Source organism: Gouania willdenowi, chromosome 12 (genome assembly GCF_900634775.1).
Source record: "Gouania willdenowi chromosome 12, fGouWil2.1, whole genome shotgun sequence".
NCBI classification, from domain to species: domain Eukaryota; kingdom Metazoa; phylum Chordata; class Actinopteri; order Blenniiformes; family Gobiesocidae; genus Gouania; species Gouania willdenowi.
Window position 1 is genome coordinate 18,579,662 of NC_041055.1, and position 27,003 is coordinate 18,606,664.

The window sequence follows — 27,003 nt, forward strand, 5'->3', positions numbered from 1 at the left end:
TGATTCGATTAGCAGTTGTCGATATGCTAGCACACAGCTGTGACTGCAAGCCATTGGTTGTGTTTCAGCCTTTGTGGTGACGGTTATAAACTGAATGTGCTTTTGACTGTAACACAGAAATGATCTGCTTCTGATTTTTTTTTTTTTTTTTTTTTTTTTTTTTCCAGCTGATTCTGAATTCCATGGACTCTGTCGGCTCCTAATTTTATCTGTGTATGATGTATTTGCACTGGGGTGTGTTATCCCCATCTGCGGTTACACACACACACGCACAGAGAGAGAATCTTATTTACCACTTTTCTGTTCCTCAGGGTTGACAACAATCTCCATAATTAGTTTGGCCATGACTGCTCTGCTGTTGTTAATAGGGTGAAATGATTCCACCGCATCAGCACAGAGGTTTGGGAGAGTTCACCCCATATCTGATATCTGTGTGCACTTGGCAAACACTTTATATTGGATATGAGTTCATAAGTATGCTTTGTTATGTGTGCTGTGTACTTTAAACATGGCAGTGTCGACGAGTACATTTATCATTGTTCAAATCTGCCTCTTTCTTTCTCCCCTTGACTTTCTTGAACTCCAACTTTTTGTATTTCCTCAGGGCCCCACTTTCACTTTTCATTCCTTTGACTGCCCATAATTCCATTTTCTTCTCCTTTGCTCCCAGTTGGAGTGACAACCTCTGTTTTGATGTGGTTGGGCCGAGACATCCGAGAGAAAGCAATTGTGGTCTGTAAGATTTTGTGGTCAAAAAAATAAGTTCCATCCAGTGGTAGCCAGTGTGCCCAGTCCCTACATCCTGCATCAAAACTACTTTTCTGCTTTTCGCAAAAAAACCACTATGGAAGGCCATATCCTGCAGCTATCCACAGTGATTTCTGCAGCTGTTGTCCAAATTACGGTGCAGCATCTTTCTCTCTTGCTTCTTGACGAAGGCGGTGGCATTTTTCTTCTCCCGCTCTCCTCCCTATCTGCCCTTGTTACTGTTCTTCCATGTTCTCTTTAGATGGGATGATACTGAAATTTGTGTAAAACACTTTGTGGTTCTTACTTGTGAAAAGTGCTCTATAAATACAGATTACTTACTTACAGTAAGGTGTTTTCATTTTTTGTTTTTCTCATTTTTGTGTTTTTGACACATCATGAGGCCTGTTTATGACATGCATGGGGGGTGTTCTTTGTCCCCTCGGTGGCCGCCTACCTAGCTGGCATGTCTGCGGCTTCGGGATAGCTTACATCAGGGGTTCTCATCTGGTCTCACCCTGGGACCCACATTTTTCATCGGTCAATAAATCACGACCCATTTTTTTTTTTTTAGAATTCAATCAATTCAATTTAGTTTTTCAAAACTAGCTGCTGAAAACACACACACACACACACACACACACATACAGTATATATATGTATATATATATATATATATATATATATATATATATATATATATATATATAGTAAAACATAAATCCATTTTTCCTTGCAATGTGCATTTTACAGCATGCTTGTCAAAAGAAAAGGTTCTTTTAAAATAAAAGACAAGTTCAACATGAGACATTAGGTATTTGTTAATTTTTGACCAGCCGTTCACGACCCACCCAGTACAGGTCTGCGACCCACTTTTGGGTCCCGACCCACCAGTTGAGAATTGCTGGCTTACGTTGTGACACAACTTATAAATATTTGTTTCCAACAAATATCTCTGTAACAGCACAACAGTAGTATCATATACAAACAGCATATTCTAGTTCACGTGTTAAACTCATGGCCCGGGGGCCAAATCTGGCCCTTTGGAGCATCCAATTCAGCCCACATGAGAACGTAAAAATAAAACAGAAAACATGAATAACTGTGGAAAAGAAAATCATCAATATTTGCAGGCGCTCACAGCTATATTGCATGTTTGCAGTCATTTGTAATGTTAAACAGCTGAAAAAATAAATTCTTACTAAATTCTTCAAATTATGACATAATATTTCCCTAAAATTAATAGAAATTGGTCACAAAAATTTAGACAATTTAAAGTGAAGATCCTGTTGGGACTGAATTCTATCACTTATTGCTTGAGTATTGTCAGTTGTTTACATATTTTGTATTTTATGAATACGTAGAAGTGCAAACGAGGGCAGAATAATGTTGAAATTATTTGTTTTTTTTGCATTAAATCTATAGTCCACTTGAGATCAAACTGCTCCTTATTGGACCCTGAACTAGAATGAGTTTGACACCTCTGCTCTAGTCCTTCTTTGTCCTGTGGGCCGTAACCCCATTACCCTCGTATTTCCCCCCTCACTCATGTGTAACACTACCCTCTATTTTCATCTTTATTCCCCCAATAAGGTATAATCTTCCCTTTTTATGGAGGGATAGTGGCAGCCACAATTATGCAACATAATGAATGTATTTTTTTTTTTTTTTTACATGAATAAAACATGCATCGTTTTCGTGAAAAAATTGCACTACGTGTAGAGTCGACCTATGATAACACATCAAGCTTCTTTTAAAGTCAGGACCAGTTTCATTTTAAAAACTGAATAAATGGATATAAACTTCAGGTGTGACAGATATGCTGGGTTTACCTATTGTTTCCAGTCTCATCATATATTATCTACCTATTTATGATTGATGCTTTTTAACTAAGTTGCCTGAGAAGCAGACTGTATAAGTAAGTGGCTCTGATATTTTTATGAACCTGCACATGCTGTATAGAAAGTGTCTTACAAATGATCTTTGTCATCACAGTGTGGATATCTTGTACAACTCTTGTAACCTAAACAATAAAATATCTAGAGGCATTTTGCAAACAAACTGTGATTGCCGTACGTATTTCTTCATATCCAAACCTCAACGTGAAGTATATCTGCGAGATTAAAAAGCATACTTACATAGTCCCGCTCATTTCTTGTCTTTTATACTGAAAAGTATTTTTAGTATAAAAGACAGGGTTATACTGAAAAGTTTAGTATTTTTCATTTAAACAAGCTTAAGCTTCTGAAGGATATTCATTTCTTTGCAAGTCAAACAAAAATGAAGTTTGCACATATGATAGCAGCATAGCAGTTAAAAATATCTCATTGAGGGATCCCATGCGTGGGGGGGGGATCTGCATCACTGCCAGATGCTACACATTCAAACCTGACGGCTTATCTTCTTGCTGAGGTGGGACTTTTGCAATAATGTGTAGCTACAGTGCAAGGCATTCAAGCCTCATTTGAATATCTACACACTGTCAGGTGGTGTTTAAATGTCACACTGTGATAGAAGAGGAGTTATCTCCAACCTTTACAGTTATTGTATATTTGTCATTACAATTGTCTTATCTGGATATATATTTTTGTTCTGTTTGTGTTAATCGTAACTGGAAAATAGCATTTCAGCTTGTCAAAGAGATGTGTAAAGACATCAATAACATATGTCTGCCTATGAATTATCCTCTAGATTATTGCTATTTGCTAAGCATTTTTTGATCAAAGACTAGCATCTAGATGTATATTTCTATAGCTCTTAGAAAACTTAAACATCTGGACAGAGTATGAAGAAATAGAGGTGGAAATAAATGGCTGAGGACGTAATGTTGATAAGTTGTCGTCAACTGACACATCTTCTGACACCTGAAGCAGCTGGGAACCTTGTGGGAGGTTAAAGTGTTATCGTAACGGTTAAGGTAGCCGAAGGGTCACAGATTCGAATCCAACCTGGCCCATTACTGCTGGAGATTGAGCAAGTCCTTTAACCCTAACTGCTTGTGTTGTACGTCACTTTGAACAAAGGCATCTGCGAAATGAAATTGTAGAATGTAAAGAGTACCTGTAGGAAATTTTACATGCAAGCTCTATCAAAAATATCAGATATAATACTGGAAGTTTAGTCGGGTAATGTTGTTTAAAAGTCTTTGTAAAGCAGCCAGGAGTAGAGTCTGCTTGAGTGGCTGCCATTTTTATTACCTTAGATGCCAGGAGTGACGTCAACAGTAGCGTCATCGTTGGGTACTTCTCTAGTAGATTTTCCTCCTCTACATCGCTACAATGTCCTTGCAAACTCGTCCATATCAATTATTATTTTTATTTTTTTTACCTTTATTTTAGCCAGAAAAGTCTTTTCCACTGCAGGAGACATTGTAATTGTACAAATAAGTGCGCTTAAACCTGGGCATTCAAAGAAATCTAAAACAAAAGCATTCACTTTCTGCATTTATTTAGGCAGTTTTAGGCATATACCTCAGTTTAATTGCACTAAAGTAATTTGAAGTTGTTAGCACAAAGCTAATGTTTTGAGTGTAAAATATGCAAATAAAACATATTTCATACACAATGTTCTCGTGAAGTTGTACATATTTACAGATTTGTTTGTTTCTTAAGTCATACATAAAAAAAACAAAATAAACACGCAATAATCGCCTCATACTTTAATATTGGAATATATCGTATCGTATTGTCGTATTGTGACCTATGTATCGGGATACGAATCGTATCGCCAGATGCCAGGCAATACACACCCCTATTCCTCAATAAGTCCACACTTTCTCCAGCTCACTCGTGTTGCACAGCGCGATCTCCGTTGCATATCGTACAGTATGTAAGAGATGACAATAACAGCTTCAGAGACATCAGAAGTAGCTCCAACACACACCTCTGTGTTGTCCGAAGTAATAAATAAAATAATAATAAATAAATGGTCAGATTTAAAGGGTACCTGAACTTGTCATGTATACACTGTATCATAAAATACATGTAATCTATTACCAAGAAACAAAATATGTGCACATTTAATTAAACACACACATTTGGAGTAGTTGTTTGAACAAATTCATACCTTAAGATACAATTCATGGGCAGCAGGTACTGTATGTTAGGCAAGATGTGACGTCAAGTTGTTAATATGGGTTTTTGTATTGGTCCCATGTGGTCATTTCTTTGATTTTCCTCCTTATTTAGATTTTTGTCATGCTTCTTCATCTTGAATTCTTTAAAAATGAATGCCCAATGTCCCCCATGTCCTCTTACTGTAAAATTAAATAGATAAGAAATGTGTTTCCCTAAGTAAGTAAGTTCAATGCGTTTATTGCATACACTCTATATTAGGTGTCGGTTGCAGAGTGAACATTCCAATGTACATGCAGAGCAAAATTAAATAACATTTGCCATCCCTGCTGTCAACATAGTTAAACTAGGTTTTATATAGGGGAGACACACACCTACAGTATACACCCATACGTTTTATCTATTTAAAAAAAGGAATGCAGAGTAAGGTGTTTTAAAATGATTGAAATTCATGTTTTCACAGAGCTGGCCGTCAAAATAACTTGTATATTTCTTTCTTTTACTCTTTGTTATTGTACAGTTTTTTAGGGGCCAAATGTCCAGGGATTTATTTTTGGAGAAAAGGCATTTTTTAAAAGTGACAGTGGAACATGATTGGGGAGTGGGGAGTGTTTTCTGATTATTTTTTTTTAGAAAGACATTGATGAAAGGACTATAAACAGAAGGAGGGGCAGATGTAGAGATGAGAGAGATGGAGGGAAGTTGATGGGTAGGAAAGCGGGTAGTAGTGATGGGAGAAATGTGTGTGCGCGTGTGTGTGTGTGTGTGTGTGTGTGTGTGCATTTTGTTGAAGAGTCTGTGAAGTCCATTCATGCCTCACTGAATGGAATTCTTTCTCTCACTGGGTTTTCCTTTTTCCCCTCACATTTTCTCATTCCCTTGTAGACTGACTCTCACTCTTTCCATTCTCTGGTTATTCTCTCTCTCTTTTTTTTTTTTTTTGCTTTTATGCTTCCAATCCTTCTCTCGCACCACATTCCTCCTGTCTTGCCTGTCATGGCCTTATGTCTGTGATGTCATTCAGGACAAAGAAGCCAAGCTTGCCTGGAATGTGAGACTGACTGAGAGAGTGCCAGAGAAGGGCTGGGAAAGAGTTAAAGACTGAGGGTAACCAGGGGATAAAATGTGGAAAATGTGAGTGCATTGAAAGGGCTTGGTACTTGCAAAGGATCTATATTGTTTAATGTAGAAATATATTAATAAACACTGTGACAATTGGACTATTTTTGGATTGTGGGAAAAGATGGACATGCCCGAAGTGGCTTGCTCGAGGTTCGGATTTGCACAAGTCATTGTTCGGAAAAAGATATTCAAAAACCTAAAATGTGATAACAGGAACAGGTGAATAGAATTACATATTTTAGCATGTTAGTCATTTTTCCAATACGTAATGTCATTCTTACCATAATGAATTGAGTGAACGACACTCAACTGGCCATTGCCTTATTTTATTGATTTATTTTGTCATTTTGATTCCAGATAAATCATTGTAATAGTTTTTTTATCTGCTAAATGTCATTCAAAATTGTCTTTCTACAAAAATTAGAGCGTAGGTAAGGCTATAGTTCTCAAAACAGGTCAAAAATGTAACCTTGATTGAAAAAGCTGAAAAATGATTTTTCTTCGAAACGAATGAAGATAACATAAAATGTGCAATCATATTTTAAACTAGTAATGATAAAATAATAATAGTAAAGGATGAGGTCACACCCTCCCTAAGGGGTGCGCCCCACAATTTAAGTACCACTGAGTTAACCTAACAACCAAAAAGGGTCAAAGGAACCCATTATTCAAGTTGGAGAATGTCTTGTCAACAGTGTTCCCTTTCTGAAAAGGAGTCCTTGGTTTGGATAATTTACCTTCTCCAAACAGGTTGATTAACCCTCCTATTATCCTCAAATATTACTAACACATTTTACCCTTGGGGTCAATCTGATCCCAGGAATATTTGCTTCCAGATTTTTAGAGAATTGTTGACTTTTGTTTATTTGTTGAATACATAAATAACCCCTTGATAGTGAAACCTTGACCTGTTCTCTAGCGCCACCATCAAGACAAACTTTTAAATCAGAATTCATTTATCTTGAATCGTTTTCATCCAAATCTTCTCCAATTTACTGACAACATTAATGCACATTTATGACTCAAAGAATGAATGCCCCTCACACAAGATTTACACAGCTAAAACAGCTTGGGCCCAGAGGAACACCAATGTGTGCAATATGTGTTCAGCACATTGAAAAATATCATCCTGATGATTTTATGCTTAATCAATTGTCGCACTCAAATTACAAAAAAGTCATGAAATATGAAGCAAAAAAATTCAATTATTATTTTTTGAATGATAAACTGTGAATGGGGTCAAAATGACCCTAAGGATAATAGAATAGTTAAATCAGAGCAGTTTGATGATGAACATCAATACACAGATTGCCTTTAGAGTTGGCTTCTTTATTCAATAATACAATCAAAATTACTTTTCTTAATGACTGACTTTATGAATAGGTCACTTTCAGTAGCAAAAATTATGATTACTAGTTTGTTTTGAATGTTTTACTGGCCTGTGTAGAAAGATGTGTTTTTCCTTGCATAAAGGTTTAGTTACGGGTCATTTCAAATTCCTCCCCCAATTTGGTCTTAGGGATTAGCTCGAACACTTCTTGAGAGTTTATTCATTTTATTTTTTAACCACATTTTGAAATTTGAAACTAAATGTAGCAGTAGAAAACAGTGTGCGTGTGTGTGAAATGTAGGGAAATTAATGGTGAAGTTTCTGATATGATGTTAATCCCCAACACCTTATTTGCAGTTGTCACATCTCCCTTTGTTCCGTTACCATGAAAGCTGATAGCAGTGCGCTGCAGTCGTTTTCATCTAGAGGTTTTATCCGGTGCTGACAGTGACGTAACTGCTATTAATGCATCATGTTTCCATAGCAACATTCCCTCTGAATATAAAAAATGCGCTGAGAGTCAAAAAATTTGAGCTTGTTTCAGCCCCCACTCCGTTTCCCGGTGGGTTGTGTTGTCTGTGAGAACTTTCTTGTTGTTTGCGAGCTATTCGGCTTCTCATGGTATGTGATTGACAGCAGTCTTTCTTCTTATGCCGCGCTGTGGTATCCACACTGTCACAAGAATGAGTGAAGAATATCGAACATTACACAGTTCCCAAGGTTGTCAAGGAGAAAGCTGAGTGATTAGACTTTCATTTATTCTGTCACTGTGTGGCAGGATCAATGAAACTCACAAGCCTATAAACATATTCGCATTGAAACTTAACGATCTGATGTCAAGGTGCGGAGGAGAAAAAGAGAAGTAAACCATTGAAATTGAAGAAGGAAGAGAAAGTATAAACGTTAATCAGTAGTGCAACAGTGGAGAGGGACGAAACCTGCGAAAGAAATACTTTTGCACTGAATCGCATTCATATCGTGGCCAGGGATGGCGCTACCCCGGGACTAGGGGGCGCTATAGCCCCGTCAGGAATTTGTGTAGCCCCAGTTAAGCTCCTTCAGCATTTTATTTCATATTTTAAAATATTTTTATTATTAATTTATTGAGTTCAAAAACATTAAAAAGTTCCAGAATAGCCGTTCTGTTCTAATCAAATCCCTGCTTGTACCCCATTCAATGGGGGCCATTGATTAACATATACTACTGTGTGCGTGCGTGCGATAGGGGATGGGAGGGGCGGAAGAGTCTTTTTTGCGCATCATTTTAGTGTTCATGAGCAGTGCAATGCAATGGATAATTAAGAAAGAAAGAGTTCCTGTAGAAAATGAAGACCAAGAGCTCGTCTCCCAGGGAACCTCTACAAACTTTTACCTATTTCTGTCACGCTACCCGTCACCTCCGCGTCATGTGAGCGCAGTTTTTCCTGCATGCGGTGCGTTAAAACATACCTGAGAAACCGAAAGGCAAACCCTCGACTCAGCAATCTTGTCTGCCTGTCCAAACACGCAGAAACAACAACAAACACATCGTTCTATAAAACAACCAGGGTGAGTTAATTCTTCCCTGACGTTTTGCATTTTAGATTTATTATCTGATTATTCAGGTGTCAGGTGTTGAATAGGTCACTTTTGCTCATTATTTTTTTTTGTTGCCATTGGCTTGTATTATGCTAAACTAATTTGTTAAATATTCTTGGACCAAATTCAGTTAAAACTATATTTATATCTAACATTCTGTGTTTCACAAAAAAATGAGAAACTCCTTATAAAAGTGTTTTTTATTTTTTTTAATTTTCAGCACCCCCACAAATCAATCCCGCACCCGCTTAGCACCGGGAGGAAAACAATCCTGGCGCCGTGCCTGATTGTGGCTAAAGCCACAGTCACTCTGTGTGTCTCAATAGGGTAATATTTGACCACACACACACAAATTGGAGTAGCGTGTGACCCCTCTACCGAGACCTGTCCATCGGACAGACATGCTGATTGATGAAGCTGTCAGTGCCTGTGTGTCTCGCTTATCAAGCAGTCAAATAGCAGACCACACACACACACACAAATGCACAAGGGGCATGGGACTTACACAGATGAAAACACACTAAGATGCTTGAAGAAATAAGGAAACGGCGAACCAGACAGAAAGTAAAAGTGAAAGAATCAGTTGGCTAGAAAGAGAAGGAAGCTGGGGTTTCCATTACAGATTTTCCCAAAATAAAAGCGACATTTCTAAATGTCGACAATGTATAATTTTCTCTTTGAACGTGTTTCCATTGTCTTGGGCAAGAGCCTCGTAACTACTGTGAAATCTCAATCCACGAGACTTCGCTGCAGGAAGATTGATGCTCAAAAACCTCCTTATAAAATGTCTAATGTGGCAGTGATCATTTTTAAGTATAACGCTAAGAAAAGTCCCGGTCTCCTCTTCTGTTTACACGTACCGCGCCATGTTTTTTTGGAGAGAAGTGGTCATGTGATCATGGACTTCACAGTTTGTGACGTGTATTTGCGATAAAAGTGTTTCCATCGAAACGTCTTAAATTTCTCCTCACGAAAGCATAAAAACTTTTTCAGTGATATTTGTGTGTTTTTTTTTTTTTTCAAAATTCAGGTGTTTCCATTACCAGCTTGTATTGCACTATTTAGATTTCACGCATTTCCAAGGGTAATGGGAACACAGCTAGTGTCTTTTTCTTTTTCTTTCTTTCTGATCATAAAGAGAGCTAGAAATGTGCAGGGAAGCTTCTGGCTTGGTACAGTACACATGCAGATTAGGGTTTTAAAGAGGATTCCAAAAAGAAAAAGCAGTTTGTGTAATTTTTTTCCTTAAGTTTTTAAAGAAATTGTATACTTTGGATCATTTTTCAGTGAATTCTGTCCATTGTATTGGACGAATATTGGTGTGTGTGTGCTTGCATGTGACCAGGAGCATTCGTCAACCTCGGTGCCTTCTTATATGCGTGGCTCACCCACTCAGCAGTCATTTCTGTTATCCTTGGAGGGGTGGGGGGGGGGGGGGTGGGGGCTGTGCAGGGATTACACTGGCTTCCCACTCTGTCTTTAAAACGCAAACAAACACTGGACAAAAACCCCCAGCGCACAAAATACACACGCTATCACACACGCACACCCACACGTGTGTGCATGTGTGTCCACAGTCCAAAGAAAGCCCTGTGCAACTCACACCACCAGCATGGCTTTGCTACGGCTCCACTTTTCAATTTTCAGCTCAATTACATTCCACTGTTACCTATTCTAAACCAAGAAACCCATTTTCCCTCTGGACACACACACACACACACACGCGCACACACACACACACACACACATTCATCTATGCATCCAAAAGCCTTAAGTTAAGACTTTTGCTGGAAGCTAATCTGCTGTTTACTTTGTTGGAAAAAAAAAACTTTGAACCACAACACATTAAAGTTTCAACAAATCCACTTTTTGATTCTTAAAAATAGAAGGTAATGTCAGAGAATAGTTGTTCATATTTAATTTCAAAATATTATTCCCCAAAAAAATGTGATCAGCAATTTCAATTTTGCACCAAGACAAGCATTTAAAAGGAACAAACATCCATGTAATATAGTGGTTCCTGCTTATTGACATAAGGCACCAAAATACACCACAGGATGATGATCAAATGTGTGTGTGCACGCATATGTGTGTGTGAGTGTCCTGCTGTCAGATTAGCCTAATGATTAGCATACAGAGTGTCAGCACAGAGCAAGGAACAATAACTGCTATTTATCCTCCTATTTTCCTTTCTCTCTCCTGCCCACTCACTTTTTTTTTTATTTGTTTTTTATCTTTGTTCTGTTGGTTGGAGAAACCTCACCCCTCCCTCTTACTGTCTGTCCTGTTTTAATTATACAGTATAATCTAAAAACATGTGGCCCTCTGTTTTATTTTGTGCGGCCCCCAAAACAAAATTGTAATTCATGAGTTACATGAAACCTAACGTATCACACAAAACTTCAGAACACAACAACAAAATGTCAATAAAAGTACACACAATGGCAACAAAGACACACTAAACAGCCACTTAAACATAAAATGACGACAAAACAACAGCATATACAAAAGGACTTCAGAGACACACTAAGTGCCAACGAAATGGCCCAAAATGACAGAAAAATACACAAAATGACAACAATAGCACAAGAAATATAACAAAAACACACAAAGACTTGAAAAAACGCACAAGTGAAACAAAGAAAATTGCCGAATTAACAAGAAAATTGACAAAAATAAATTCAAAAACACACAAAATGTCTAAAAACTCAAACACCAAGAAAACCCAAACAAAAGGACGACAAAGACAAAAACCTTTGTTCTTTCCTGTATTAATGCTCTGATTGGTCGTTATACTAAATGCTGACGTGAATATTGATCATGTGGCCCTCGGATCTGATACAATCACATGGTTGTGCCCCCCACTGTGATAGTGTCCCATCCCTGCACTAATGTATGTTTTTTTGGCTTTTTGCTTATGGTCTAAAATAAATCAATGTAATTTTAAGCCTGACTGACTCGTCTTTAATGTACCTATATGTACTACAGGTTTTTTGTAAAAAAATGTATAATCAGAGTTTAATTTCTTTGATCTGCACCACAAAAGTATTTAATATATAATATACTGTATCACTATCGGAAGATGTTTGCATTAACTGTAGAAAAAATAAAGGAAAAAAAATGATCTGCTCCAATAAAACACAAATCTTTGAGTACTAACTTCCACATTTTTGGCCCACAATCTGCCATATTTGTAAACTTGCCACATAACGACGCAGTTAGCAAATAGTGTACACGTACTGACCTTTCTGGTGGATGTCTTACAGTCATTTGTACTCTCACTGACATTGCCAAGAGCTGAGATCTTCCAGCTTGACTGAAGGAAAGCTGTAGGTCATATCAGCCATTGCACAGCTGGTGCTCAGAGGACCTGATTGAAAGCATGTAGCTCCAATTTTCTGTTTAAACATTCCGGTATAATAGAATTACAATATTACCAAGAACCCTATGGACACCTACAGTGAGGCTGTATAAGTTAAGCTCTTAATCGATTATGTTAGTGCGTCAGAGTTATTGTTTTGTTGGTTAAGGTTTCAAACTTTAGACCATTGCTTTTCACTTCCACGGGAAAATGAGCTTTTTGTGAAAAGACAGCATTGCCTTCACACAAATTACAGGCTGAATTTTTTAAAAAGGCTTTGAGCTCTGAACGCCAGACACTTTTGATTCCACTATTTCTCGTTGTCTCTGCCGGTTTTTGTCTATCCGTCTGGCTTTAAACTGACAAGTAATTTTAAAGAAGGCAGCTGCTGCGATGTACAGACATCAGGGGTTCAGGTGGTACCTTTTCTTACTCTCGGAGAGTGATGGCAGTTAGCAGTTTGTGAGTTTGGCAGACTGACACCTCTGATTGGTCAATCTCAGCCTGTCACTCATTACACCCTCACAGACATGGCAGTTCAGAGGCAATCGTTGCGGCGGCGACGGTGCCTCAAGCTGTTATTGCCATCTTGACATCAAGCTTTGCTTCTCAGCGAAATAAGACATCTCCGCTGAACAGCTTATATTGCACTAAATTACAGTTTTTTATCAGTAAAACTTTTCCAGGACTGAGAGAATGCTGGTGTTATGTTGACCAAATCCCCTTTTGCAATAATCTCTTTTTTATCGCTTTAAGATTTATAAAATGCCTTTGTTCAGCACAAATTTGCAAAATACTCAACTATTCACTTTGTTAGAAAAAAGTGTCCATGTTGCTATTATGGTAGTCCTGGTTTTTAGCAGTACCTGTAGACCTGTCAGATTAGTAAAAAATAAATAAATAAATCACAATCATCTGAAATGAGGCTAATGGCAAAAACTAATGGAGAAAAAATGAAAACCGTAAATATCTTAACAAAATGTCCATTAAAACAACTAACATGACTAAAACATAGACACTGATGCAAAATCTATCCTTAAATGGTAAATGGTAAATGGACTTGATTGATATAGAGCTTTATCACCACACTGAAGCAGTCTCAAAGCGCTTTACACATCAGCTCATTCACCCAATCACTCTCACATTCACACACCAATGGGACAGGACTGCCATGCAAGGCGCTAGTCGACCACTGGGAGCAACTTAGGGTTCAGTGTCTTGCCCAAGGACACTTCGACACATAGTCAGGTACTGGGATCGAACCTTCAACCTCTCGATCAGAGGACGACCCACTACCACCTGAGCCACGGTCGCCCCAAACACAAACAAGAGGCTACAAAATATTATGGTAAGATTATACAAACACACAGGCAAGGAATAAAAGTTAACATAACCAGCACATATTTGATAACCTGGCAAGATCCAGGTTGATGTGTAGCCCTCCCTCTAACTCGAGTTCTCCACATCGATCTGGGTCTGACATGACCAGAATGCTTGAAGCTGATTGGGTGAAGCATCTGTCCACCATGATTTGTTTTAGCCAATCACATGGTAACAAATGAGGATGTCGCAAAGACGGCGCTCTAACAACAACAAGGCCCCGCTTTGTCGTCTTTACCGTCCAAAAATGCACAAAGCGCCTCTCGCTGTTGCTCTTTCAAAAAGGAAATGTTGGATTCTTCTAAAACTGAGTTTATAGTAGCTCTCACAGGTTAATCTTTTTTGATTCAGAGCTATGCTAATAGCGGTAGCCCAGCTAGTTCCTCTCCCCGCAACTGCGCACGCGTCAATTTTCCTTCTGCTTTTGTCAACCCGGATATCCCGCCCTAAACCACTTCACTGCCTCATGATTGGTTCGAACCGGTTCGGATCGGTTTTGAAAGGCAAAGGCGGGAACAGCACAAGATGGATTCTGGTGTTTGTGAACGCCAGGAGAATCCATCTTGCAGGCAAGGTTACATATTTGACCTTAGCAGATAAAAAAAAAAAAAAAGTTAATTTACAAAGTAATGTTAATAAGCACTCAAATGTGATTTTGTAAAGAAGCGCATCGAAATATAAAAACAACACAGTGAGATGCAAATGAACGTGTAAATACAAAAATGAACAGAACTTGAACTTTATGAAAACTGATGATAGCATCTGACACATCTTTGGTTCATCAAAATTGTGCCGAATAAATCAAAATCAAGTTTGACGCTTAAGTTAGAGAGAAAAACACAAATCTAAACTTTATTCACACACTTGTTTTGTTGTTGTCTTCTGAGTGTGTTATTATATTATTTAATTTGTGTCTAAGTAATGCATTGAGAAGTTGGAAACTACATGGAGAACAGACCGGGCATTTGAGGCTCCAACTTAAAAAGTCCCAAATTCCAGTTTGGCTAAGAATATTCCTTTCAAATAAACAAATCACTCATGAGTGGCACTTGGCTCTTCCCCAACTTTCTTGGCAATCTTTGCTCCGCTGTCGAGATAAATAATAATCGCATAAAGTAAGAGTGAAGTAGCAAGAAAAGAATTTGTGGTCTCTGGTGAGGCAACGTTAGTCATTGCCTTTAAATTCAACAGCGGTCTTTGGCAACTTTAAGGGTTTTTAAATTCAATTTAGTTCTTCAGTCATGTTTGAATTTTCGATTATTTTTCATCTCATAGTCCTTAACATCTGCCTAGTCTTTCTGCTCAAGCGAAGTTGTAGGTTTTTTTGTCTTCATTTGGACCTCAAGCGCCCTTTTTTTTTAATTGTTCCATGTGACTCTTTGACTTGTTCTGTTATTTGACACCAGCTTCCACTTTCTACGTTTGCAGCTGTTTCCATCATAGGTTTTTCAGGTTTAATCTACTCATGCTTATGCATCCTCTCAGTTCCCAGAAAAAATATTAAATGTCAACTATAGGCTAAATCTTTATATTACCACAAAAACATATATTTCTTTGCTTTTGTTTTTGTTGTCTATTCCAAACTGAGATTATCTCATAAAAACTAGCAATCTAGAGCTAAAGTGACAAAATCCAGAGTGTATTTTGAAGACATTATTAAACTTTAAGAATATTTTTTATACTATACATTTGTACTATTGGTACGTTCACACGAAACGCGTTTCGGGCGTCAAAATAGTGCCTCACGCCCTTAGTTGGACGCTTGTGCTCATTGAATCAGACGCTTGTCACCAGCGTCAAAGATGCTCTGGACGCACGTCCAAACACGTTGGGAAGAGAGCACGTTGAGCAAGTTTAGGGGAGGGGCTTTTCTGTTGCCGATGGTGTTCATACAATGGATGATATTGTGGCGATCAGCGGGACCTCTGATGCTCCCTAGAAGCGCGTCCAACGTATATTGTCTATGTAAACCTGATGCTGTTGATCCTGTTGATTCTTTGGACGCGTTTGGTGTGAACGTGCCATACATCAGGTTGTACCATCTGTGTATCAGTAGACATACACGTGGAGAATTATTCTAACCGCCAAATTATGCAATTTATAACAAATTGATCAAATTCCCTCTAAGAAAAGTACCATACCTCATATTTGTGTAAAATTCTGGTTCAAAAACCATACGTAGCGGAGAAAATGATTTAAAAAAGTATCTTCTCTACTTTGCACGTATTTAGGTTTACATCTCTGTTGGAGTTCTGGTTCTGTGTTTTTGTTTTTTTATATTACCTGCTTCAGATGTTCTGTATGGACTGAGTGAGGAAACAACACCCTATCCATCAAATATCTAATGAATGTTCTGAGTGATAAGAAAAGAAATAATAATTATAAAGAGCAGCACAGGTGAAAGGCCACGTTACAGGCAATGTGAATCCGTATTTTCAGTGTTTTTTTCTTTGCTGTGAAACTAGAGAAGTTGATCTCTACGTGAGCTCTACGGCGCCAAGTGTTGAAGTGAGAGTTGGAATATGTTCCCAGGAAGAAAAAAAAGGCCTTCCTTCGTCTGACCCTCAGAGCTACAGAGTTTAATGTAGAATCCTGCTTTACTACAGCTGCAAACCTCGAAGAGGCAATTATTTTCCGTACAAAAACAATTTCAATGGCCTTATTTTTTAATTAACAAAGGTGACGAAATCAAAGCCAACTTGGAAGCAACCCATTTTCATCAGCACTAACCAAATCCAAATGCTCACACGGACTATTCACCCTCTTCATTCATTCATCTCAAACATGTCTGTTTCCAATTGGCTCAGAAACATTCCTGGAATGCCTTGGCATTCTTTTTTTGTGCTGAGAATGTGTGTATGAATGTGAACAGACTTGCTGCGAACCCTCCACCCGCATCCCATTCAACCCTGTCGGTCTGTCCATATGTTTCTCTAGTAATATCAGGCAGGGTTTCTCAAATGGGAGAACTTGTACCCCTACGCAATGGCACTACAGGGGGTACTTGAGGGAAAGAGAAAATGGAAAATTAACAAATGAAGAATTAAAAATAAATAAATAATTAAATAATAAGAAAATAATTTTAGTGAATTTTAAGAATTTTGAGTTTTTTCAACAGTCTAACATTAAAAATGACATGCAATCATGCGATAAAAGCACAGGGAAAACTGTGAGTCTCTGCAAATGTTGTTGCGTTTCATTTACACAATTCATGTTTTCTCTGTCATTTTTAATTTCTCCTGCGGACCAAATTGGATGCTCCAAAGGGCCAGATTTGGCCTCTGGGCCATAAGTTTGATACATTTGATAATTTTTTTTATACACTTGTAATTATTAATGCTTAAAAATGTTAAAATTACTTAGATAATCATCCTATGTTAATATAAATGTAAGTAAAATATATTAGTGTTTTTTTTTTTTTAAATATATATATATATATATATGTTTTTAATATACAATATATCAGTGCTGTCAAATGATTTTTTTGCTCAACAACAATATTTATTCATTTTTTTTTTTTAATAATATTTTCTTTACAAGGAAACAGATATCTATAAATGTTTCCTCCTTGTTGGAACAACAAAAAATCTCCCAGGCATGTTTGGCTTCTATTTCCCATAATGCATCATAATTTAAGGTGGCAACAGAATGAACGGACTGTTTCCTCCGCCTTAAAAATGTTGATAACCATGAGTTAAAATTATTAATAGCAATAATCAGATATGTCCAGCATGTGCAAAAATGTTCTATGTTATTGTTCTAATGCTATAAAAACATGTTAACTTTGATAGCAGTAATATATACATACAGTATATAATACATATACATTTACATGCATGCAATTCATTTTTTTGATGATTAAATATTAATTACAATACAATGGTGTTTTAGTAGTACAGCATTAAATTAAAATGGTGTGGAAACAAAGAAAACATTTATTTATTTGTTTATGTTTGAGTAATTGATCATATACAGACTCATAATACACTGCTACTATAAGCATTTATAACCCTGCAGACCACACGCACAGTCTCTGTACACTTCAGCAAATCTTCTGAGTGCCTGATAAAAACATTATGCTTCAATTATAGTTTGCCTCCCAACGACAGCTGGTCTGGGCTAAAAAGCACCACTGTGTCTCCATAATGCCGTCTTTGAGTTTCATTTGCATTATTCTTCTGTCCCATGACACAACTACGATAATCTGGGAAACAATGAGCCAGGAGTTCCAGCTCATTCATAGTAGAGTTCAACTATAACAAAAAAAAAAGTGGTTTTGAAAAACTTTTTTGCTAAATATTGGGCACATTTGGTTTCTGAAAGAGGGAAGTCAGCATTCTTCAATAGATTAATATATCAGGTGAGCATGAGAAAGAGTGTTTAATTAAACTAGTGATCCACAAGTCTCATTTAACCCAATATTTCTTTCACAAATTACATGTGTTTTGTATAAGCAACATGGGATACATTGAATAATAATGATAACAAAAAGCTATTACTAATGTGTTTTTTAAAAAAAAAAAAAAAACTATTATCCAATACAAATACAGGTCAATAAACAATATTTTTCAACTTTGCGATACAAATTTTGAAGTTTGGATATATTGCGAGAAAATGGACTATAAGTAGTTGGGGTGTCCCAATCCGATATTGATATCGCATATCGGTCTGATATCATCCAGAAAACGAATATCTGATTTTGTCTGACTTTATCTAAAATCTCCGATATATATTTTATTATATTTATTCAATTGTAGAATACTGTAGATATTATGTTGACGGTTATCATTTATGTAACCAATTGGTTAATAATAAATGGGTCAGTTTTTCTCATACAGTACATCACTTGATCAAGCCTTTGCTAACATTCCGCACTACAAAATAAGTAATAAAAGTATGTATTATTCGTGCTGATATCATATCAAATGGATATCAGAATCGACCAATACTCAAGGCTGCAATATTGGCATCATATCGGAAGTGAAAAAGTTGTATCGGGACATCCCTAATAAAGAGATGAAGCAGGGTTTGATGTATGTAAACAAAACTAGGGTGATAATATTCTAATGGTTATCCATCTAAAAGTTGATTTGTCAGATTTATTGCAGGATGTGTAGTCTTTCAGAAACATGTTGCGCCCAGAGAGGGAAGGATTTGCTACTATTAGTTGAAAAACAAAACAAACATTCTAGAATGAATATTATGCTCCAGTTTAGACATAGGATTCCACAAATGCATGAAATTGACAAACAGAATTGGATTTATGATCTGTCAATTGCAGCTATGGTCATGCTTTTGGCAAACAGTTGGATGAATGTGTTATTCCTGAACTATGATAAGATGATATAACCTATTATCATATGAAAGTGTCCTAACCAACCCTTTGTGTATTCTCACACGTGTGTATATGTAATGGGGCTATCATATATAACGGTTGCATTCATCAAATCAAACATGATGATGAAAGCTCACTAATTCAAATGCCGTTTATTCATGAGTGGCGGTGTCCTGTGTAGCGGTTCAGGTAAAGAAACGTCTACGCACATTTCATTTAAGATCTCAATTACAGTTTTATTTGCTTTATTATTCATTGTGTCTTTGTTCAGCTACAGGTGTCCCCCTGCATTTCCTCTCATCTGTTTCTCAGTCTTTTGATGTTCCATGCTTATTGAGCCAGGCAGCTCTCTGTGCACGTAGACGTGTGAAATGTTCTAAGGTTAAATTAGTGAAGTTAGATGAAAGAACACCTCCTTGTCTTGTCTACGCTACATCTTTATGCCTTGTTCTTTATTTTTTCAAAACTTTTTATTTTATTTTATATGCCTCTATCCTTTCATTGTCCTTAAAGGTCCCATGTCATGCTATTTTTCACCCATCTTCATTTGTTCTAAGAACCCTAAAAACATAGTATTTGAGGTTTATTTTCCCAGAGTTTTAGCCTCTGAAAGTCAATTTCTGAGCAACTCTACACAAACAGGCTGTTTTGCGGCCGACTTATGCATATTCATGAGTGGGCGTGTCTACACGAGACAGAGCGTGGGGGATTCGCCGGTACATACATAGACTGTGGAAAATACATATATAGCACTGCCCGAAGGACTCTGAAATACTCACCTTTGTGGGCGTGTCTGTTTACATGTCATCATGGCAGAGAACTTCCTGGAGGCGCGGCTTCTCCAGCTCAGTGCCGCGTCAACTTTGTCATCACAGTGGGAACGCGTCATCAAATTGGAGTGAGGTGTTTGGGCTTGTCCTGCAGTAAGAAAGGAGAAAATCACCCTCTAACTAACGATTGAGGGAATCAATGAAAAAAAAACACTTTGGGCATGTGTATGAAGCCCAAATAGCACTTTTATCATGTTTAAAGCACACAAAAGTAGGTTTAGCTTAACATGGGGCCCTTTAAAGCCTGACTCACGCTTCTGCGTCATGAGCTACGACGTGGGTTGACCACTAAAAGCGTCGCTCTGCGTTTTACCGCTATGCATGCAACTCTTTTGTTTCAGTATTTTTTCTTTACCAAAATGACTGGCTGTTTATGCACGTTTGTACGGATGCCAATCCAATGGTATCTTAGTCCGGATCAGTTGTTATTGTCATGACTTAGTCATCACTTTTATTTATTCCGAATAAACACGGAAAGGTCATTATGGTTATGTTAGGTCAATTTAAAGGTCTTCAGGGCTTCCGGTGAAACGCTGTTGGATCAAATGTTGTGTTATAAACTTGTAGTTAGAAAAACAAATGGAGTAAAGAAAATGTTTAAATAGTTCATTTGTATTAATGACATTAGTATTCACGCCCTACTAAGTATTGAAGAGAGGATTGTTTAATAAACCAGAACCAACAAATAATAATTTTTCTTTACTCCTTTATAATATTTTTTTTATGAAATTTGAAATCTAACTACTTATTTGAATGTAGGACATTATCGTTCACCTACTATTTTCGGTTTGTTGTTGTATTAGCTTTTAGCTTACCTAATTTTATTGTTTTTTGTTTTTTTTTGTTTGCAAAGTTAATATTTTCAAACTAATTTTGGTGAACAGACTTAAATATATTTCATGCAATGAAAAGGAGAAAGAAATGTGTAAAGGAAGTCAAAAACTAAGCATAGGCCAATGCATAAATGGCATTTTTGTGTGCAAAGTTCAAATAGGAATTGAAAAGAGGAATTATTTGTACTCCTGACTCTCAGCCCAAATGTTACACAACTGCTGCTCCGTAATAAAAGCAGCAGGAACAGTGACACTATTTATTTTAAAATGTTAGTTTAAATAAATACAAAGAGAATCATCTTTTTTCCATTGCAGGGGAATAGCACAGGACATTTTGTATGTTCGATTTTTCTCTTTAGTGAGTATTTCAGTGTAATTCTGCGTGTTTGTGCAAGGGTGCATGTGTAAGAAAGATTGAGTGAGTTTGAGTGTGTTTATGTTAAATGCAACTGCGTGATCATAATGACCTGGAAACACATTTTAAAACCAAGCTAATGATGTGTCACAGAATATTGATTGGGATCAAACTGTAACTTGTTGCATATGTGCTTTGTTAGAAAAAAAAAAACATAAAAAGCGCCTGGGATTGACATATGTTTCTTTGTACCCATCACCACTCACGTCATGGAGCTTTTTACTATTGATAGATTCAGAGCCTCAATAAACTACGCTTGTCCGCTGCGCGATGCGTAGCCATTTCACGCAAATGCCTTTAAAAGTATTTCCTGTTTCTCAATCGTGGGACTGACTTGGCGGTCATGTGACCTGAAGTATGCTCCACTGAAAAGACTGAGCAGATGATGCGTAGTCGGAGGCGTTTGCGTGAAATGGCAACGCAGTCGCGCATTGTAAAGCGTAGTTATTACACACTTGGGAGTCAGTTTGATCGAAGGCCTGGAAGAATGAACTTTAATGAAGCAGAAAACACTGAATCTCAGACAGACAATGAGCACACACTCATGACAACATGTGCCTGTTCTTTACTGGTATGAACTGGATCTCACTGCTTGTTGTTTATTGATAACCTTATCTATATTAATAAGTTCCAGAAAGGTCAAAATACTTGAACTGAAAGAACTCTCCAAAGTGTCCTTTGTGTTTGCTATATATACTCGTGACTTTGACTGGAACGTTCTGAAGAGGAGCCAATTGATTGAGATGGCCCCAATTAGTCCCCCCAATTAATTGAGCGTGATTGGATGTCGTCTCCGGCACCTCGTCGTTTGGAGTTATTGACAGGCTAATTAGTTACCATGGTGACTGCTTAAATACAGCTGATTGTGCGGACAAAGAGATAACCTCATGGCAGTCAATTAAACGCTCCTCTAGCTCGCAGCTGTGTTTGGATGCTTTGTGCTTTTTTTTTTTTTTTTAACCACAGTGTTTAAAAAAGAGATATCGCTGTTACAATTTCTTGACTAACCAGCAATGTTGTTAATGTTGGCGAAACATTTTCATCTTTATTTTTTTCTTTGTACTCAAAGACTTTTGTTATTACTATTATGTGATTGCATATTTTGTGTATTTTAGTGAACATCCCCGTTTTTTTTTTTTTTGTACGTTTTTCAATAAAGGTTCCATTTTTTTTATCCATTTTGTTGAAATTGTGTTTTGATGGGGGACCTACAATTTTACATTCTTCAGGGTGGTGCAAAATAATAAACCACTGAACTAGGCTGTAGCTGGGTTAACATTACAGATTTTCGCAAAATAAAAGCTCCATTTCTGAATGTCGACAATGTATAATTGCGCTTTTATGCCATTGAAGGTTGTTTTGGGCGGGAGCCTCGTAACTCCCGGGAAATCTCATCCCGCGAGACTTCACTACAGAAAGATGGACGCTCCAAACCACTTTATAACACTCCGTTTTCCTTTGTTGTTTCACGTCTAATGTGGCAGTAAACATTTTAAAGTATAACACTAAGAAATGTTTCGGTCTTCTCTTCTTTCCACACGTACCGAGAGAAGTGGTCATATGACCAGGTACCTCACGTTCTGTGATGTGTATTGGTGGAAAAAGTGTTTCTATAGCGCTTTTGCGACACATTTCAATATCAAAATGTCTGCAATTCCTCCTCATGAAAGCATGAAAATCTTTTAGCGATATTTGAGTGTTTTCTCGAAATTTCCATGACCATTTTTTTATTGCGCTATTTCTATTTTGCGCATTTCCAAGGGTAATGGAAACACAGCTTATGACTAATTAAAAAAAGTATCAAAATATATTGATATTTTTGATAAGTAATAAAAATGAAACTGTAATTTCCTCAAAATGAACAGTGTTAACCAAACTATTATATCTTCTTCTGACTGGTCCCAAAACAAACCATGTTTAATATCATTTGTTTGTTTTTTTTTTGTTTTTTTTACTGCTGTAACAAAAATGAAGCAACTGTGTCACACTCATTCATAATGATGATGCAAAAATCTTGTTAAAATATTTGATACGTTAAAATGTGGCAGAAGATTGGTTTTCTCTATAATTACCAAAGACGGAGGTGGGTGACTCAAATCTGTGGGTGTTTTCATTTGAAAACCTGCTGATGAATGAACTGTTGAAGTCTTAACAGGAAATGAATGAAAAGTATTTGCAAACAAAATTGTTTTCAATTTTTTTACATACCACCAAATGGTGATAAAAAGCCAGAAACTGATTCAAGGTGATCACTTAATAGCGTATATTTTTCTTTTTCTCTCTCGCTCAAAAACCAAATGGTGATTATTAAAATCAGCCATAATATTAATCAACTTGATATTATTACCTCTGACAGGAGAAAAAATTTATATTAATCATATTTTAATCATGGCACCCGACCGTTAGTGGGTGAACTATATTTGGCAGAAAGTAAATCACTTTGATTTAGGTTAATTTGTAAAAGATGAATGACTCCCCTCCAAAAAAAAAACTCCATTCTTGGACTGATTTTTTGGCTGCTGTGGTTAGTATTTATTGAATGTAGTCAAAGGAGCAAAGGGCTCATAAGTGAGAGGGACATAGGTTAAAAAATCTCATGGAGGGCAAAGACGAGCTTGTGTAATTCAACCGATGAACGACTGTAGATTAAACTGCAGAAGAGACTTTATGTTGCTAGTTCTGTTAAACAATCTCTTGCAGTTGTCTATGGCTGTGTTTCTCAAATGGGGGTACACAATGGCACTACAGGGTGTACTAAGAGAGTGGAAAATTAAAGGTCCCATATCATGCTATTTTTCTCCATTTGTCCTAAGAACCCCAAAAACATAGTATTTGAGGTTTATTTTCCCAAACTTGCATGTTTTCCAGAGTTTTAGCCTCTGAAAAGTCACTTTCTGAGCAACTCTACACAAACAGGCTGATTTTTGGTCTACTTATGCATACTCATGAGTGGGCGTGTCTATAGATGGGACACTGACTTCCTCCTCCCCGCACGGTGACCCGCCCTCCTCTCCACCCACTCCGTAGCCGAGCTCATGCTGCTTTATAAACACGAGAGAGAGCGTGGGGGTGGGGCGTTCGCCAGTACATACATAGACTTAAAAAAAATACATACATAGCACTGCACGAAGGACGCTGAAATGCTCACCTTCGTGGGCGTGTCTGTTTACATGTCGATCACGGCAGAGAGCTTCCTGGAGGCGTGGCTTCTCCTGCTCAGTGCCGCGTCAAATTTGTCATCAAAGTGAACGCGTCATTAAATTGGAGCGAGGTGTTTTGGCTCGCCCTGCAGTAAGAAAGGAGCAAATCACCCTCCTACCAACGATTGAGGGAATCAATGAAAAAAACACTTTTGGCATGTGTATGAAGCCCATATAGCCCTTTTATCATGTTTAAAGCACAGAAAAGTTTATTTAGCGTAACATGGGCCCTTTAACAAATAAAGTGTCAGTTTTCGTCCCACCTCACGCGTGATATGACCGCAAATGATAAAAACTATAGTAATAAATCTATGCAGGAGCCACTAAATCAATCTTTTTCAACCCTGAGGACGGCACCCCATGTGGAGTCGACGGGTGTTTAAATGGGGTCACCTAAGATTTTTGAAAAATTTAAATAGATTTTTGAAAAATTTAAATAGTGTTCGTTTTAAAAATTAATAATAAAACAACACAATCTTAAACAACTGTATTTCTTTCACTTTGTAAAATACAAATCTAGTTAAACTAAAATGCAGTTAAAAAAAAAAAAATCAATCTTAGTTCAAACATGATCAAGCACTAATTCTAGAAATAAATCATTGATATCAAAATGGGGTCACGATCCAAAAACGGTTGGGAACCACTGCACTCAATACTGTTTTATTCCTCTACAAAATGAGATTCTTTAAAATGTATCACTTGTTCATTCCATCATTATGCTTTATAGTTGTTTTTAAATAGTTTTCTAAACAAAATGCTGTTATCAGACAAAGGGGGTATGAGCCAAAAAAGTTTTAGAACCACTGGTCTATGTGAAAGTATAGTCACACACTAATCTGGGAGTCCCTGCTGACACCTGTCTCCTAACAAAGGACACATGGGCCACAGAACAAAAAATAATATCTCTTAAATCTTGTTTTCTTGTACCTCTTGTGAATGACAAAATGTACACATGGCGCCTAAATGCGTTATGTGGAGATATGGAGCAATGTACTGCTGATGGGAAACTTTGGCTATTTGCAGATGCTACTTTGAAAAATACAAGTGAGCTAAGACGAGGCCCGGCTTTAGGTCATTCGGTGCCCTAGGCAAGAGTGGACCCCAAATAAATTTGTAAAAATGCAATTTTTAATTTTTTTTTAAGTCATACACAGTGTGTACACATGATTATTTATTTCAAATATCAAGACAAAACAATGCAACTTTGCAACACATCTAATCATTGAAAAAAAATTACAATCTATCCTAAAAATTAGAATTAGGTATAGTGCAAATGTCCCGAGGGAACAAAGACAATGGTGCAAAATCCAAAAGCAATACTCTGCAAACAAAAGTTAAAATGAAATGTAAAGGTTTTAGTGCAAGGAAGTTTCTACTTTCCTGTTTGATTTTACTAGTCAATAACAAAAAAAAATTAAAACTAAAAAACACAATGTACAAACACAATGGAATCAGAATAGAACAAGAAATAAAATAAAATAAATATAAATATGCATAAATATGGGCTGAAGATCAGCAGGTATAGTTAGATTTTTAGTATTAATATTTCATTAAAGAAAAAACATGTAAAATGATTGTAAAGGGTGTGATTCATGTTTATTATACATTCTTAAATTATTATTTTATTTTATTTTTTTGGGGGGGCTAAGCTGTCGCCTGGGTTGCCTGGCGGGAAGGTCGGCCCTGGCTAAGACTGTTACAGTTGAATTCAGCTTTATATATATATATATATATATATATATATATATATATATATATATATATATATATATATATATATATATATCACCTGATAGCATATGCTTCTTTCAGTAGGGTAACATAAGCTGCCACAAGTAGCAATGCTCAAGGTGTAATTTGGGAAACACAAAAGAAAGTCTGAGATGATGACTTGGCTTTAGAAATCTGATAATAGAACAAGTCCGATCCTTGGAAGCCACAAGCCAAAAAAACACACACACACAAAGAAATGCAAACTTCAGATTGAAATTCAAACTTTTGAATAGTACACATGCTCTTCTGATCGGTATTGTAATGTTTTGCACAACTTGAGGAATGAAAAGCTGCTGAGAGAGAGGGAGTGGTTGACAACTGCATGGTTGGTTAGCTGTGAAGAAAAGACCCCCATCTAGGGGGAGGCCAGAGCTGGCGTATCATTACATTTTCAGGTCCAGCTCCTTCAGCCTTTGTCTCCTCATTCACATCTATACCGTCTCCTCTCCCTCTCTTCAAATTGTGTCTTTTCTACCATTCATTCAATCTATTTACTTCCATCTCTCCCCATAGTTTACTGCTTGCATTTTAATTTGTTCAGATGAATTATCACAAAAATCCAGCCCCATTATTTATCTGTAAGCACTCAAACAAGCAGTTTGAAGGAGATAAAACACACATTTTACAAAAATGAATATTAATGTTAAACTCATCGTTAAACAGAAAAACAACCCTTCTTAAATGAAACTTTTGTTCTTCTTTAAATTGTAAAAACAATGAGCTTCAAAGATAAGGAATAATATCACAACTCAACAAAGCTCATTTTAATAGAGTGTAATAACTATTAATTTGATATACTTTCCTATTTTCTCTTAATATTCCCAATAAAGATTAATCCTATTAAACAAAATGGCAAACTCAGAAAAATTAATTAAATTCATATCTGAGAAATGTATTACCAAGAAGATGAACTGTCTTGAAATGGGGAGCAGTAATAATGTGTTGGATGATGAATTTGACTAAGAGCTAATTATGCAACATGATCATCTGTAATCGGTCACAGCTGCTTTGTATATAATTGAGATT

The 27,003-nt window shown here is 36.9% G+C and overlaps 1 protein-coding gene across 2 annotated transcripts in view; it reads left to right on the forward strand.

Moving 5' to 3' along the window:
• The window catches only part of cntfr (ciliary neurotrophic factor receptor), a 330,218-nt gene that overhangs the window by 247,172 nt on the left and 56,043 nt on the right, over positions 1–27,003 (forward strand). The window lies entirely within an intron of this gene.